Consider the following 15397-nt stretch of genomic DNA (forward strand, 5'->3'; position numbering starts at 1 on the left):
ACACGGCAATGTGTAGTTATATATGTTTATACAACAAGCATACGGTGATGCTGAAGCTGTCATGTTACTGAGAGAATTAAATCGATTCATTTTTAGACAGGATCCATCCATTTTAATAGTACTTTGGTTTCACCTTCCATCGTAAAAAACAAGTAACCAACTTGCTACAAATCAGTTATCTTTTAAAACTTTAGAAAAGCCTGGGAACTTTCCCTATAGATCAAGTATTGGTCACATTTTCACTCACAGTTACACAACATGTACTCTATTGTAATAATTGCACAAACAGCTGCATATGCATTTGAAATACCTCTGTGTGTCAAATCTTTCTGAAAACTCTGGGCCTACTCTTTTAACTTTACAGATCTCATCAAACAAAATCCTTCCTTATAATTCAGAGAAACCTTCTAAACTCTTCTTGTATAATTTCAATTACATAAGGTAAAAAATGCAGACATTCAGCCCACAGATCAACTGAAGGTTATTTACATTATATTTTGTCTGCACTACTAGAAATATAAACCCATTCAGGCTAACACTTCAGCATTAAACACTAAGATTTTAAAGTACACTGAGGTCTTTGAACTGCCTCCCTGTTGTTTATCTGTTCAGTTCGAGTATCGGAGAATGACTCTTCCCTCTTCAAGTCTGTATCAATTTAAATAATAAAACAGAGGTTATGTAAGTGCAGAGAATTATGGAAAAAATGCAAGTGGAAAGTACATATTTCTAAAATGCACTTGAATAACTCACATGCAGCTGAACTGACATTATTCAAACTTTCCAGTCTTATTCAATACTGGATTGAAACCAAGCACGAGAAATTTCAGGCCCAAAGGACATTTTTAAGAAAACTGTAAGTACCTATATTTCTAGTTTGCAATGTCTGTCTGGGAAAGCTCTACTGCCTAAAGAAAGACTAACTCATCTTCTCATGGGATGAGACAAAAGGGGTGTGAACTAATGAATGGGACATTCAGATCAGTTTACAAACATAAGGCCTGATTTAGCCCCAAGGAGAACCAAACCAGAAACCTGGACTCAAATCTCTGTGGTCTTCTAGGGAAATATGGACGCCAACTCAGATCCAAATTTCACACTGAAAGTTCATTTCTAACCTGTGCAGACACAAGCTCTGGGCCCGGCTCTGCATTCCTTCCACACCCACAACTGGAGTTCTGCCTGAATCAGGAATGCAAGAGAGAAATGAATTTCTTATCTTCATGGCTGATCTTGTTTGGTGATGCACATGCCTGTGAACCTGCCAAAATTCAAATGTGTGACTCAGTATACAGTCTAATTCCAGAACTGATGGGTTTCAAAAGATTACTCTTGTAGGACACTTAAACTAAGGTCAAATTATTTTCATGAGCATATCTGATCGAACTCTAATATACCTGGATATATTCTGATACTTCTGTTATAAACGATTTCATCAAAGGAAAAGTGAAGATCTCAGATTTGAACAAAAAATTAGTATCAAAAGAAATAAATTACATCTTTCCAAACCGAGGGACATTTAAAAGTCTGGCTATATGAAAAAAAGATTTTTAAAAAATAAATTTCACAGAGGGAAAATAATAAACAAAACAAGCAATTATAAAACAAAGCTTATTGGCATAACACCATATGTTCATTACCCTCCAAAATCACAGAGTAGCATTACTCATATAGATGCATATGGTAAAATATTCCCATCACTCCAAAGAGACGTGAACTTCAGCCTGGGTTTTGATAAGATAAATGCAATTATGTTTCCTTCAGCTATGTTTCCACCCAGCCTTCCTGGATGTTTTTCTCATTATTCTACCCCAAACGGTGTGCAAAACAGTAAGATACAGACATCCTTTTGTGGTCAAAAAAGTGAAAAGGGGATATTAAGGTAAGTGATGTTGCATTTTGTTCAGACAAATATTTTTGTAGCAGTTGACAAAAAGATACGATGAGTAGAGTATCCTGTGGCAAGTATTCTGAGAAAAAGTAATGCTACCTAAAATCAAGGGCTTTGGCTCTTTAAAGCTTCCAGGGCAAGACTGAAAACAAGATATTTCCTATATACGTTCCACCTTTCATTAGCATGTCAATTGTAGTAAGGAAGAATGTGCTATTAACTCTCAGCATCAAAATCTGGGATAATTTTATCTAGTCAAATGTTTCCTTCCTTTCACAGAAACAGCTATTCTGGAAATCTATTCCAAAGCAAGTTGCAAGTGAAGCTAAGTCAATCAGCTAGCGCACTGCACACTGCTCAAGAAAAGAGCTTCTAAAAGTGAGTCGGGATTTAATAAAAAAGTCTCTAAGGTACATCACTTGTGCCCATAATAGAATATTTTTCAATTTTCAACCCTATATAAAGAATTTTGAAATGCTAACAGATGTATGAAACAAAAAAGCAAAATTCTCCCCTAGTCTCTGCTGTGCACGTGTACAACACGCACAGGAACCAATGAGAAGCTCTAAAACATGAATGCTGCTTTTACATTTTCCACTAGAAAGACAATTTGCTCACAATTCCTTCTCCCTTTAAATTGTTTCTGTGGCAACACATCTGGTGCTATAATTCTGGGCCAGAACATTAACTATCCTGAAAGAAGAAAGTTATGTTGTTGTTCTGGTCTGCAAGAATGTGAAATAGAGATCTGCAAATACATGTAATCAGATCACCCTTTTCACCTCCATAGGCACATGGAATATTAGCTACCGATATTTATGTATAGCTTAGAATTACAAGTTGAAGAATGTTTTACAATGGTTAGAGAAAACTCTTGTGGTGAGCACACATTCTACAAGCCAGCTTTTTTTAAACAAAATGACAAGTGCTTTATTACTACCGGCCCTACCATATGAAATAAGTGAGGAAAGTATTCAGCTAAGAGGAACAAGGTCCTTTCTCTGATCATCAATAGAACCCTCCCTATGTAATGGAGAAAGATCGATATTGATTTCTTATCATTTCCCCAGTACTATGTAAATATTACTGTATTGTGACCATTTTACAGATGAGATATGTCAGAAGCCCAGAAGGCCAAAATGTCTGAAGAGTCTGTTAAATTCTGATGCCTCTATTATTAGTTATTCACACTGAAACTTGGAGTCCTTGGCTCTCGGAGCTCTTGAAGATCAATGGATTTTACTGGTCTTACTTGAAATTATAGGAACCTGCTGACTCTTAATGGAAGTCTCGAACATCCCAGCCTGAGCTGCCAGCATTCTCCCAGTTCGTAGTCTGAACAAATTAGTTGTAGAGAAAGGAAGAAAAACAAGACTAAAAGCTTACAGCCCCAAGTCAGTTTGTTTTCTTAATCGCTAATAGTCCTGACAATTCAGTCAGAAATCTTAAAGTCATTCTGTATGACTATAATCCAATGACAGTTATTATGGGCATTTTACTGTGCAACTGAGATTGACGCCTCAAGATATAAACTCTACTGTATATGTTAATTCATGATAGAAAGGCCAGAGCAATTTGCAAGGGCTACCACATAACTGAGTCTGGGCTAGCAAGAGTTAAAAAAATAACAAAAGTGGATTTTTGCTACTCCATCAAGCAGGTCAGGGATGAATTCATGGAAAGAACATATCTGACGAATAACAAAATATCACTGACACAGTTACTTTTCCAATAATAATTGCATTTTAAGTTCCCCATGAAACGAATTTTATTATTGAATTTGAAACAGCTAAATTCAAATCTAGATCAGTTATACATAATTTGGTTTGCTAACTACTCTTGCAGTATTTTCTGTATTAGTAACATAGAAGACAAGATCATCTTGGTATTCTGATCCTCTAAATTATTAATGATTAGATGTCTTGATTGGCTGAAAATGAAATTATTTCCCTAAAAAGTTGAATTGAATATAAATGATGGGTTTGAGGCATTCTGTCTTTGAAGACATACTGGTTTAAAGCAATCTGTGCTCAGGGAGAATAAACCGGCAACCGAAATGGAAAGGTTGAAAAAAAATGGACAAAACCTGATATTTCATAAATACGTGTGTCCCTTTTGCACTTCTGGAGGTGCCACCTCATAATTCGAATTAAACTCAGCACCCAGAGCACCTGCAGTCATTAAAGGTCCCTTGCAGGACTTGCTGTCTGTATAATTTTGGATCATCACCAGCCAATTACCTTCCAAAATTCAATTCTGGCCAACAACAGTCTAGATAATTCAGCTCTGTCTGTTCCCTTTTTCTGAGCCTTTTGGCTAAGATTGAGTGTGTGTATATTAAACCTACAACTTTACATAAATATCTCCTTCACTTCCAATCTAGCCTTTCTACTTATTTCATCCAAATGGCATAATTAACAAACCTTCTGGGACAGTTCTCACTCTCTTGCTTTACCTTGTACAACTTTCTGTACACAGAACCTCTGTTTTTGTCCTGATGCACTGTAACCCCCGTTACCACTCCTCAACCCCTGAAAAAGAGACACATTAAAATCAAAACTTTCCCCATAGACTGAGTCTGGTTTCCCTTTCTAGCCATAATGGATCTATTCCACTTCTCGGGTTCTTTATGATGATATTGCAAAGCAGTATTTGTGAAGGAATTAGCTGTGGAAGGGAATAAAGTGATATTGGAGGATCTGCTATTATAGGGTCCCAACTCCCTGCCTGGATTGCTCCGAAGGAACCCAGCACCAGAGTGAACATTGCAGAGTAACTGTGCTGCTGCTTTTTGTCTTGACAGAAGGAAATAATCTCATTTTTATACTGCCCCTTAGGGAATACCATTACATAACTCACTGTTTGGCCTATATTTCCCCGTTCTTGGCTCCATGTGGTTAACAGAAATAACCACAACGTTACTGACTGACTCGAGAATCGAGCACTACACAGGGACACAGGACCTGCCCTCTCAGGGAAGCCCTTTAATTCCTGTAAACAGCATCCAGACTCTAATCAGAGGAAAATTTTACCAAGCTATTTGTTCGCTACTGTATCCCATGTGTTGTATCTCATACAAGTGCCTGTCTAGACCTAGGGCATAAAGCGGGCTTGACCTGCCATTCAGTAACAGCTACAGCCCATTTTGGCAGGTTTGTGCAGCTTTTCCTGCACTTCTACATGTGGTGCTTATGTCATCCCCTCTGCAGAATTCAGAGCAGCAGCATGTAAGCGATTAACTGCACAAGAAATGAATACAACAGCAAAGAAGTTTTTAATATACATGTGCCTTTAGACACATCTTTCTCAGACATATCTCTCCATTCAACATGAAATGTTCCCTCAGGTACATTTTACATTGTTTACTACCCTTACAAATTAGTTTCCCTTGCCTTTTTTTTAATTAAGGTCCTTCCAAAAAGAATATGTAATGCCCCTCATTAATAGGTGTAGCTCCCGTTTTACAGCTGTGAAAACACAGGTAGAGACGGATTAAGTCTTGATCCCAAGAAAGGAAATGACTGAATCAGGAGTTCTGAGTACTGGTGCTGTACTCTGACTCTGGTTCAATACTCAAGAAAACGCTCAAGAAATATGTAACCTTAGTTTTCAAATTCCTCCAAGTTTCTTTGGTTGATGAACAACTCAATTTCCATATGGCCCAACTTATTTAAAACACTTTTTAAAAGGGAAATTAAACTCTGTCTGAAGCAAAATGTAACTGGGCTGTGACCCAAAACCTCAATTCGTATTTATGAGCAAATAAAATGTAATCTCCACGCAGACAAAAAGAGTTCACTAAAATATAACCAGCCCATGCAATGACATCTCCAAAACACAAACCCTACAAGATGGCATAAACATTGTCCTGCTCCTCTTTTCCAGCAGCTCCAGCCGAGTGTTCACGTCCCAGGGGGTTCCTGGGTGTTTCCTGCTGTGAATGTGTTTACCCCTGGATAAAAAGCTGCCGCCCCTCTTAGCGCCAGTGCAGCCTCTGAAGGAATATCAGCATCCTTCGGAGCTTGCCTTACAGATACTTACAGATGTCCGCGGACTCCTAAGGAGCCTACCCCCCCTATAGGTGACATGCACCCCCCTATAGGTGCCATGTACCCCCGCCATAGGTGCCATGCCCCCCTCTCGGTGCCCTGCAGCTCTCACCTACCGATGCGGTGCCGGAGCCTCCCGCTGTCCCGCGCGTCCCGGCCCCGTCTCTCGGCCGGGTGCCCGGAGCGGCGGTCCCGACGCGCCCCTGCCCCGCACCTCCCGCCGCCGGGCAGGGCGGGGGTCGCTGCCCGCGTTCCGCCGGCGCTCAGCGGGGCGGGACAGCGCTTCTCCCCGCCCGGAGACACAGCCGGCACCCCGCGCTCCTCCGGGAGCCCCCGGCGGGATCCGCTCCGCGGCTCTCCGCGGCCAGGTGTCCCGTACCTGCCGTGCGGGCGGCGGGGCGCGGAGCGCTGTTCCGCGGCGCGGGGAGGCCGGGCCGCTGGGAGGGCCCCGATAGCCGCCGCTTATCGCCGCTGCCTGTCACCCAGCTGGGCTCCGTTTCCAGGAAGCCGCGGCTCCGGAGCGCTTGTTTGCTGCTGGATGTCGATGGCCCCGTCCCGCTCGCTGCCTCCTTCCCTCCCTCCCTCCGACCCCCCTCATCCTGGCAGGGGGGCTGGGAAAGTGCAGCGCTGCTCCAGCACATGCCGAGCCTGCGGTCGCGGCCCGGACCCTCCGCTGTTTATCACGGAGCATCCCAGGCGCCCCCTTGCTCGCTTCAGCTGTTTTACTCCAGGCCCCACCGCGCCGCAGGGCAATGACAAACCGGGGACATACGGCCCTGCCTCCCTGCTTATTCCTCCGTTCCCCTGCTCCCCTCAACTCTTACTCCTTCACTTCTTCCCAGGCATTTTATCCTGTGCCCAGATTTGCTCCCTTCCCATCTTCCCCATCCATTTCTCACTCCTTTTCCCTTACCCTGCTCTCTCTTCACCATCCCTTTTAAGGCTCTCTCCTCCTACAAGCTTCAATCTTTCCCTAATCATAATCTTTCTCTTATTGCCTCCTCCCTTTTTGTATCCTACCCTCCCGTAGGTTTTCTGTAATTCACTATGTCATTGACAAGCACATCCTGCTCAAGCCCCTTCTGCTGCACCCACCACTGACCTCTTGTTGCTTCTTCAGGCAGGTACTGTTCCTCCAGAACGAGCTCCCTTCTACCAGCTTTCTAGACACCTTCCTGATAATCCTGGCAAAAGAAGATGTGAAATCGTGATGTAGCAAGCAGGCTGACATCCTCCCAACGCCTCCCCACACGAACCCACACAATTGCACCTCTTTTCTTTTGAACAATGCCTTGCCCGGCCTTTTGTACACACCAACACAGAACCGTGTTCCTGTCTTGGGCAAAGCACCCTGCATTACAGTATGTCTCATCCCTCTTCCATTTTCCCTGATGTTTTTTATCGTCATTTCCCCATCAGGTTGGCATGCTGAATGACTGACAGCACAGGAATCTAGACACTCCCCATCAGCTGACCGTGCGGAATTTGGACATGCTCTCACGATAACTTTATTACTAATAGTGTTTGCTCCCCTCTTGACCATATTCAGCAATATTTAGGACATACACCAGACTCTTCCATCCTGTTTCAGGAGGATAAAACACAAACTGAAGTTCTCAATGATGACCAGAGATCCCATACAATAAACTGTTGGGGCACAGTTATTACTTTCTTTTGCAGTACTTTATGAAGTTGATTAGGATTTGGATTTTTCTATGAAAGTCTTCAAAGAGGCAAGGGAAGATCTCTTGCACAGCTGAGTATGCTTTTAAGATGCATGAGGAATTGACACACGTGAAAGTGAGGGCAATAAGATACAAAAACAGATGGGCTGGTGGACTTGGCTGAGCAAACAACTCAGACACTTTAGGGTTTATATATATTAGAAAGTACAGTGCTGAGATGCAAGTAAAAGTGGATTTCACGCCGGATCTGGAAACTGATTGGGTTTTGGAGCACTAGAAAAGGCAATGGTGATATAGCACGGAAAGGCTAGTATCAGAGCTGGTGTACCTAGCAAGACAAACAAGGAGGTGCAAATACATGGATTTGTACAGATGAGTACAGAACATATGCTAATTATTGTAATGCCGATCTTGATTTTGGTAGGATTTTGGGGGTTATGATCAATCACACTGGTGGCCTGAAGAATCCTACACTCAGTAAATATAATGCAGCAGGTCAAGATCAGAAAGATGGGGACAGACTCTTTAGCAGGGCCTGCTGCGATAGGATGAGGGGTGATGGTTTTAAACTAAAAGAGAGGAGATTCAGGCCAGACATAAGGAAGAAATTTTTGACACTGAGGGTGGTGAAACACTGGAAGAGGTTGCCCAGAGAGGTGGAGGATGCCCCATTCCTGGAAACACTCAAGGCCAGGCTGGACTGGGCTCTGAGCAATCTGATCTGGTTGAAGATGTTCCTGCTCCCTGCAGGGGTGTTGGACAAGATGATGTTTGAAGGTCTCTTTCAACCCAAACTATTGTAAGATTCTTTGTTTCTAAGATGCAGCCAGCTACGTCCTGCCCCTCTGCTCAGGTTTTCCAGCCTTACAGGACAATCAGCAAAGCTGGATGTGTGCTCCAGCCTCACCCACCAGAGTGAATGGTGTCACACCGACTCATGCAGCACAGGACTATGCTCACACGTGGACTGGGAACTGCAGCCGTTGCAGTACAGACTCATGTCCTTGTGTGGCAGCTCCATAACAGGGTGGAACACAAGGGCTATTTAAAATCAAATGAACTGGATTTGCAGGAGGACATTTGTCAGAACACTAAATCTCTGCAGGAGTCCTATGCAACCTGTTGACCAAAAAACCTTTGCTGTTACTGTCATTTCCTCCTAAACATGAGATTTATAATAAATTTCACAGACAGGACCGACCCTCAGCTAAAGCAAATGATCAAGGTTTCATCACTCCTGATGCAGATGTCCCTATTTACTTCAGTGGAGAGGCCTTACATGTTTTTATTCCAGTTTATTTTTTATGATCTTCATTTGCTGTGTCTTCATCTGGTATGTTTATGTTGCTGATGCTTGGTTTTCATTATTTTTAACTGCATTTCAGATTGTTTGCTCTATGGTTTTGTTCACATTCTCCTTTTCCATGAAATTCTAATAAAACACTTGGCTACAGATTTTCCAAATTGAATACTGATGTTTAGTGCAGCTAATTATGTAGCAGGGTTCAAAGTAAGTTCTATAATGTAACAATTTACATATTACTGAAAACAATGGACACAAACATACAAATTATTGTTACAAGCTAGTTTCATATTCTTCTGGAATTTCCTTTAAAAATATATATGCTTAGTATTCTCACGCATATGAAAAGCAGTAAATACTCCAGTGTTGGCATCGTTATAATATATACAAAAAAAACCCCAACACAGTCTGATGTGTCTTAGACCTAAAGGGACATTAAAAACACGCTAGCACATTTTCTCCAAGGATCTCAAAGCACTTCACAAAAGCACAAATTCAGCCACTCAACTTCTCTCAAGTCGCATGACAGTGATATACAGAGATCATTTAACAATTAAATATTCAGGATGGCTGCAACAATATTATACATCTAGTGTTTTGGCCTCAGCAATGTTCTGGCATAAGCAGATTAACTATAATCTCACTGTTTAAGTACTGAATTAAATAATTTCTGAGCTACAGACAGCAAAGTCTGTGAGCAGACCAGGCTTCTCAGGAAGATGCAGACTAAAGTGACTTTTAGAAAGGCTACTATAAACCATAACTCTGTTTAGAATAGCAACAACTGAGTAGTTAGGCCTATTAATATGATCTTTTATACCAGGCTGACTTAGAGAAAGCAATCTTTTTCTTGCTGCTCTTACTGCAAGCAGCATGTATGCACACATTTGCTTGTGCCTTCACCCCACCCTTTTTATGTTGTAGTATTTTAATTTTAGACTACTACTGAAATGTTGATAAATTTGAAGTAATTTGCATAGAAGTAGATTATCTGCCAATCTATCAATGTATTGACCAAGCACTTTCATTACTGTAATAAAGCAAACTTCAGACTGTGTTATAACAAACCATCCCTACAAAAAGAGCATTTACTCAGAATTTCTGAGGGTGTGTTATAGTAAGATTAAACTGTAATTACACACATCCACAGTTCTAAGCACATGATTATTTTTGCTTCTTTGTGCATGTATCTGCATTGGAGTTTATAGTTCACGGTCTTATAACGCAGGAGGGAAACAAAGAGATGAGCCAACAGAAGCAAAGAATATCTTCTAAAAGCCGAATGCAACTGGGACAGTGGCTGAACTCACATGGACTCAGTATTTCCAAATGTGAAATACATGGAAAAATGGAATTGCTTTTCTATTCCCCTTGGCTTGTACTTTTCTATTTTTACTTATTACCACTGCATCAGTACTATTTGTTTAATAAACAGTGACAGTTCTATTATGTTAGTGTATAAACATCTGCCTGCTTAAACTCTGTAGTTTCACAGTGGGTTTGACTTGCTTGTGTCCTCACACATAAAAATACTGAGGAGAAAAGGCCTGTGTTGATTTGAATTGTTTAAATACAACCATTGTTTTACATTTTCCCAAAATGCTGCTAACTTCATCTTATGACTTCAACAACAAATTGATGAACTATTAAACGACGACAAGAATCATTGAATGTGTCAATCACAAACACACGTAAGGTTATGAGAGGAGTTATTGTGCCAGAAGCACCTCGAACAGCCGTGGCCAATGTCACGGTTCCCAGCGGTGGCCGCCGGTCCCCGCGGAGCCCCGGTGACCGGGCCCGGCGCCCCCTGGCGGCCCCGCCGCGCAGCGCCACGCGTGACCGGGCCGGGCCCCACGACACACGGCTCCCGGCGCCCATCCACCTCTGCACATCCGGAACATCAGCGTCACCCGAGCACGCGTGAGCGACCTGGGATGACTCGCGGATTATCCAATAACAATTCGCTCATAATAAGTCCCAAGGAATTATTTTATAAAGAGCTCTCATTACTTTTGAAATTGGATGTGGGTGTCATTTGCAAAATTAATTGTCTCACAGTCAGACAAGTCACAGGATCACAACAGGTCCTGCGATCACTTCCCCTTCTTTGATCATTTCTTGCATGACCCGGTGGTTTGGCCAGCTTGGAGGACACTGATTTGTTTCTAGCAGTTCCAAGAGAAGGCGGACACAGAAAACCACATCAGCTCAAGAAAACGGACCTAAATACAACATTTCTGAAAGATTACCTGCAAAAGTATGGGGCAGGAGGGACATGTTTACAAGAGTGATATACAAACTGGCAATAAGTGATGTCAAAATAACAGGGTGATACAGAGATAAACATCACACCCTGGGGGACAAGGGGACACAAAGACAACACGGTCCAATCCAGCTGTGAAGCAAGTTACTGTAGTAACGGAGCTGGATGTTTAGAAAAGATTAAACTGCTGGAATCCATAGTAGCTTGTTCACTTTAAAACTCAAATGTTATCCTTGTTATTCCTTGATAGGAAATTACTTTTAACACCTTACAAAGCCAAATAATTTGCTTTATTATTTGTAGTCACAAATAATTTTAACATCAACTACCATTCTGTATAAAAACGTTATTTTTTAGTAAAAGGCCCCAGCGCTCATTATGCAGCAGATGGCACTTGAAGTATTACTTATTCTACATTACAGCCGCTAGCAGAGGGCATTGTTTCGCTCACAAATAGCAATAACATCTTTTCCAGACAAGCTTAAGAGCAACGTCTTTATTTCAAAAAAACTTGTTATTTTTCTAATTCCTTAAGAATAAGACAAAATAAAAATTCTAAGCTGGACCAAGTGAAGTTTAAAATAAATTTTGGAGTAATTATTCCTTTGAGATGTCATAATTTTTCCAAATTCTAGAGGAATACTCAGCAAGCACTGGAAAGACAAATAAGCAAGGGTCACAAATTACTTTGAGGAAAACCCACTGAAGTGTTATCTATTGACCTGTACAGCTCGAGCACCAGCAGGGTTTCTTTTGCACACTTTAGCCAGAAGAGTTAAATCATTAAACTCTCCACACATGTGCAAGTGTGAGAAGTCAGCTGTGATTAGTACTACGGTGTTTAAACAAGGAGGAATTTCAAAGTAATCCTGAGTCATCGAACAGAAATTGATTACTAGATGAATGGGAAGAAAAGCTTTGAAAGTTTTAAATTACTTTGGTTAGAAACCTCAGAGAGTCAAATTAAATATCAGTACTAGCTTTTGACTTGTTAGGAAAGCTATTTTCATTAAACTTCAAAAGTATATCACAACTAAAGTCCCTCATGAAGAAAAATCACAGAAATATTCTCCAGATGGGGACTCCACGGCTGGGACAAAGGGCACACTAAGCACTTGCAACACAACCTTCAGCAAGGGGCTGATGTCAGAGCTCGTCGATAGTCACAACTCCCATGCAGAATGAAAAGCCAAAATTTCCACAGGGGTAAGAAAATCTGAAAGAATTCACCAGTTTCTCTTGTCTAGTGAAGAAATTATTCTATAACGGTATATCCCGAGGATTTCCTCAGCAGTGGATCCTCCAGCCTACCAAGCACAGAGGGCCCGGGAGCCCCAACCAGGTCTGGTTCTCTCAGTGCTCCCACGTTTGCTCCTGTCCCCATTCCGAGCAGGCAGTGTGACAGCTTTGGTGTCCCCCATTCACAGGGTGTTTTGCTGCTGGGCACACCTTTCCACACAGTTCTTCCTGGAATGGGTCAGATCCCTAGTTATGGTACCTGTGCTTAATTTATGGGACTATTTTTCATGAGTAAGTTTAAATATGTTTCCAAAACTAGATGAAGATTTATAGCACACCAGAAACAAATGTTTATTTGGCAGGCAGTATGACACAAAGACAACTTTTCCGATAAAGCTAGACACAATCAAACAAAAGTACAAACTGAAAGAAAAATCTACAACCCTAGGAAACTAGAAATATTTCGTTGAAAAAGATCTCCTATACGAACTTTTAAAATAATCAATTCATTTTATCACCAACAGGTAAGTAAATATTGCATCAAAATAACAACTAAAGGTGTCTGGAAGAGGAGTGTCAAGGGGAAGGCTCATTGTTTTGCTGGTAGCCAAAGAAGAAAGCAGAGGCAGAATGAGAACACAGAAATTCTTCCATCTTAACTCTCTGGTTGCTCCCCTGGTCCATCCTATATTTAACAGGTGAAATAGCATTAATTCTGCCGTTAAGAATATAAGTATTTCGCAATATCTAGTTACTGAGCAAAAGTATTATTTGAAGTGTCCATTAATTCGGGCTTGTATGTTCCTGGCTTCTTTGCAGTAGATATTTAAAACCACGTGTTGTAGTTCTTTAGGTTTGTTTGTTATTTTTTTATTAATACAGAAGTATTTCTCAAGTCTTCCCGTGCACCTGTACAAAAAATACATTGATAAAATCTAGGCAGGAAAGGAGGAGCAGTCCCTAGCTGGAGAGCACTTTAGAACTGCACTCATACACCTGTACTGACACAGCCACTATGCTCTTGGTAGGATTGTGTGGTATTGCTGATTTCTGCACACGAAAAGCAAGAAATCCTCAAAATCCCACAACTGTCAAAATTTCATGATAACAAATTCATTTTTTTTATTATACAGGTGTTATTTAAATAATACTATTTATTAATAAATTAGCTAAACTGCCATGTAATGGGGCTTACCTTATGAGCTTTGCTCTTATGTTTGTATAGTACTATTGGTATGGATTGTATTTCATGGAGACAAAATATAAAAAGCTACCCCTATCAAATTCTTTCTGCCTAATGCAACATTTGTAAATTAATATATCCTGCTCCAGGATCAGGAGTATGAACAGAATATTATGAAATTTATTTCCACAGCTTCGTGGGCACCTAAAAATAGTGCTCTACAATATTATTTGCATTTGTGAACATATGATGTCTCTATGACAAAAATGGCTTGTCCGTACTACTCATGTATTAAGGGGAAGGTAAAAACAATTTGAGGTCACATGTCCCTAATATTCTGAAAATTGAGTTACCCGGGCGTATACACCAATCCTGAAGGCTCCTCTCTTTGTAGGGAAATGTAACTGGTATGCAAGTTTAATGCATCAAAATTGCAGAAGACGTAAAAATGAAATCCTGTAAATACAGATTTTATTTTTTTAAAGAAAGCAGGGGAATCTGTGGTATGATCTTCTTATTTTTTATATAAAGCTTCTCTTTTCCCCTTTTATTCTTCTGTTCTCATAAAAACAAAAACAAAACAACCCCGCAAACAAACCCACCAAAAAACAACCTCTCATCAACTCCAATCTAAGATCAGATCACAATGTATTGAATTTAACAACTCCTCTTCTGAGCTGGCACTGACAGTGTAAATAAAGAATAGTTTATGTTAAATATAAAACCAGTATAAGCCATGAATTATACAATAAAAGTTTAGGTGGGTCATCAATAACTTCCAATACACACTGGCAGACATTTTCTATGTTTTATTCTTGGAAGTATTCTTTCAGCTCCCAGGAGGGTTGTATGGAATTCCACTCCACATAAAAAGTGGGAAGTCTTGAGACGGGAAAGAAGCATTATGGTAGAACCCCACTATACTCCATGGTGGACTTAGTGATTGAATTTCTACACCAAAACAAATAAAGAAAAAAAAAGGCTCTCAAAAAACTTCCCCAACTGTCCAGAGATTAGGAAACCAAACCTGTCTTTCAACTTCACAGAGCTGAAACTGAACTGAACGTGCCATGAATAGCTTGATCAAGTCTGAATCACAGGTTTTACAGAACCTGTGACTAAAATAGCTCTATAAACTTGTGTTACAAATGGCACAAAAAGCCTACATCTCTCCCTACCTTTATCTGAAATCAAATTGTTTATCACATTCCTTCCTCATACATCAGCTCCTTGTGATGAAAGCAAGGCAGTGATTAATACTTTTCATTAGGTTGGTTCCAGTGACTTGAAACGAATTTGCCCTGACTCCTTAAGCATGCAACCACACCCACCGCATGGCACTCCAACCATGCGAGGAATGCACAACAGAAAAAACACTATCTCAGGCGATACTTCATAAATCCATAGCAATAAAATTAACTGCACAACAGCCTCAAGCACAAATCATCTTCAGGAGGTTCTTCCTCCCTCTCTCTGACAGAAAAGAGGCAAAGCAATAGCTTTAAAAAACTGGAGAACTATCTTCTGTCACTTGCACTCTGTGTTTTCCTACAGCTCATTAAGCAAAGCATGCTGTAGAAGACAGCAATGGAAAGCGGTTCAAACTCTTTTCAATTTTCTAATTACAAAGTGACACAATAAGAGATTTTATCCATGTCTTGCTCACATAGCTGTAATCTATCTTCTGCTACACCAGGAGCACAGATTTTTATCTAGATTTACAGACTGTATTCTCTATGTATCCTTTTGCAGTGTAAAACCAAAACATACTAGATAATGGA

General features: G+C 40.8%; 1 protein-coding gene across 10 annotated transcripts in view; it reads right to left on the bottom strand.

Annotated features, from left to right (window-relative positions):
- The window catches only part of RIPOR3 (RIPOR family member 3), a 51540-nt gene extending 45103 nt beyond the window's left edge, over positions 1 to 6437 (bottom strand). For 2 of the 10 annotated variants that reach the window (XM_080354849.1, XM_080354857.1), the window contains exons 1-2: positions 6057 to 6436; positions 1119 to 1182 (exon numbers count right to left, since the gene is read on the bottom strand). The gene's annotated coding sequence lies outside the window, so the exon portion shown is untranslated. Of the gene's footprint in view, positions 1 to 1118; positions 1262 to 4346; positions 4423 to 6052 lie in introns of all 10 variants that reach the window. The other 8 variants (XM_080354853.1, XM_080354848.1, XM_080354854.1 and 5 more) reach the window with 7 other exon arrangements.
- Between the last annotated feature and the right edge of the window lie 8960 nt (positions 6438 to 15397).

Source organism: Nesoenas mayeri (genome assembly GCF_963082525.1).
Source record: "Nesoenas mayeri genome assembly, chromosome: 16".
Classification (NCBI taxonomy): domain Eukaryota; kingdom Metazoa; phylum Chordata; class Aves; order Columbiformes; family Columbidae; genus Nesoenas; species Nesoenas mayeri.